Source organism: Galeopterus variegatus, unplaced genomic scaffold (genome assembly GCF_000696425.1).
Source record: "Galeopterus variegatus unplaced genomic scaffold, G_variegatus-3.0.2 Scaffold715, whole genome shotgun sequence".
Lineage (NCBI taxonomy): Eukaryota > Metazoa > Chordata > Mammalia > Dermoptera > Cynocephalidae > Galeopterus > Galeopterus variegatus.
This window is the reverse complement of record NW_007726826.1, coordinates 98048-100553: the sequence shown is the minus strand read 5'-3', so window position 1 is coordinate 100553 and position 2506 is coordinate 98048. Positions and strand designations below refer to the sequence as shown.

At 49.5% G+C, this 2506-nt stretch overlaps 1 pseudogene; it reads left to right on the top strand.

Moving 5' to 3' along the window:
* The first annotated feature begins 187 nt into the window (after positions 1-187).
* Positions 188-1458, top strand: LOC103589720 (annotated as a pseudogene).
* The last annotated feature ends 1048 nt before the right edge of the window (positions 1459-2506 follow it).

The window sequence follows — 2506 nt, the reverse complement described above, 5'->3', positions numbered from 1 at the left end:
AAATAAATTATAAGAGTGAGAAATCATAACACATTGCAAGGTTTAAAAAGCCATAGCAGAGCGAGGCCAGGAGGGGATTGCGGGGCTTGACTCATGCTGGGAGAACCTGTGGGTACATGTTACTTACTTCATGTTAACTAAGTAGAAAGTAAAAGGCCCTCTCCTCCCTATCTGCCGGGTGGGCGTGATGGCCATGGTGATGGTGGCAATGGTGGCAGCAGGTTCTTCAGCTGCTGGGCTGGTCTTGGAGCTGGGGCTTCTCAAGCTACTGCCCTTCGAGACCCCGGCTCTGGGCCTCAGCCCAAGCTGGCAGCTGAGGCTTTTTGTGCATGAAGGGCTGAGGCTGCAGGGTCCCCAGCAGATGCTGCTCAAACTCCTGGCCAGACCGATGCATCTGGATGTGTGGCCCCCACAAGCCGGGTCCTGGTTGAGGCCGGAAGAGGCGGCCCAGGAAGCTGACCTGCCAGCCTGGCCTTCCCAACCCCGAGCACTGGGATGGACTCCTGCATCACCTCTGAGGCAGGGGGGCCATCCTGGTGCAGACCACAGACTTCTTTGACCCCCTGGTAGAAGATCCCGACATGATGCGGAACAGAGCTGTGCCAGTGAGCTGAGTGGCCTCTTGCCATGGGCATTACTGATGTGACATGTGCTGACAGTGCTCAGTGTCAACCGGGGTCTGAGTGATGAGGAGTGAGGTAACACTGTCATGGTCAAGGGCTTTCAAGATGCTACCAAGGAAGGAGGGACTGCAGTGACCAGTGGACAAGGTGGTCAACACCTGGGCCATCATCAGCGGAGCTGCCATGTGGTGCTTTGGCCACGTGAATTCATAATGTCTGATGGTGCTGCTGCTGGGGACATGCTTGTGTTAACCAAGCCCTTAGGAACCCAGGTTGTGGTCAGCATCCGGTGATGGTGGATGGTCCTAGATGACAGAATAAGGTGAAGATAGTGGTCTCCAGGGAAGTGGTGGAGCTGGCCTCTCAGGGAGGTCCCTAAGCAGAGCTGCTGCTGGATGAATGCACACATCGAATGCCCATGCGGCCACAGATGTCACAGACTTTGGCATTCTAGGACACTCTCAGAACCTGGTGAAAAAACAAAGATATGAGGTGTTCCTTGTCATTCATGACTTGCCGATCCTTGCCAGGATGGCTGCCATCGGTAAGGCCAGGGTGGTTTGGGCTTCTTGAAGGAACCTCAGCCGAAACCTCTGGGGATTATTGATTTCGTCTGCCAAGAGAACAGGTGGCTCACGTTTGTTCTGAAATCAAATCTTCCGAGTATGGAGAGGGTCACTAAGCATGGGTTGTGGGCATTGTGGAAAGGAAGCTGGACAGCCCAGATCCTTGATGATCCTCGAGTCACACAGGTCCTAACACTGGGGCCACCGCTACTGCTCTTGCTTCTGACAATCCAGCACCTCCTCTCAGCCTAGGTCGTGAGATGGAATAGCCAAAGTTGTTTGGACCTGAGAGCCTTTGCATACAAACATGAATGATTCTCAAGAGCTGACTTCAAGAAATTTTCAGAGAAGGCTGCCTGCATGGTGCTTCCAGCTGCCCTTTCTAGGTGGATTGAATCAGCCCATCAAATACTGCCTCTGCACATTCCAGGGCCAGGAGTAGCATCTGGACTTTGGGGAGTGTATGCTCATCTTTTGGGTAGGAGTGGAAAAACCTGTTTCCTCCATCCAAAGCAAAACAAGGCTATTCCAGTATGAGGGATTTTTCTTTGCACTGGGTGATTCTTTTCTGCACAGGGAATGAGATTATTTCTTAAAATTACACACATACACAAAATGGCAAAATGAAAACAACTTAGATCAGAAGCAAATGAGTTTGTACCAATACCGTTGATAAATCTAAATTGTTAAGAGAGATCTTAAGTTGCAATGTCAAATTCTTTATTAGGTTTTTCTGAAGTACTGGCTCTTTCCTGCTAGGACAAGAATTGAGCAGTTTGTCCAATGACTGGGAAAGGAGCACCTGCCACCATCTGACATGATCTCTGCTAGCAATGTCTCTCCCTCTAAACCCCTTCAAGTTCTGCAAGAGGCAGAAAAAGCCCCATGGTCATTAAGATGTTAAATCTTGTGCTGAAAATTCCTGGTGACTTAATGAATAAAGAGTGATTTCTAGCTAAATAAATAAAATGGACTTTGCTGGAAAATAAATGAATAAATAAAAAGTTTTGCAGGCCCTAACATCATAGGGTCTAAGAAGATGGTGCAGTCTTTACCAATTAGTCAGCAGATGTCTCTGCAGTGCTTTTACACAGCTAGCTTCTGGTCCTGCCTCTTCCACCTCTGTTGCCTGCTTTGCTCAGGTACTTCCAGCACACAGGATGTGACAAAGTATATTCCTTGTATGCAAGCAGTCAACAAGACCAAGATTCAAAGGCTGTACCTCAACCCCACCTGAAAGCACCACCAGCGTCCCTCCACCAATACTGAACACTGGCACTGTCTAAGAGGGAGCAGGATGAGGTGAAAGCCTGGACG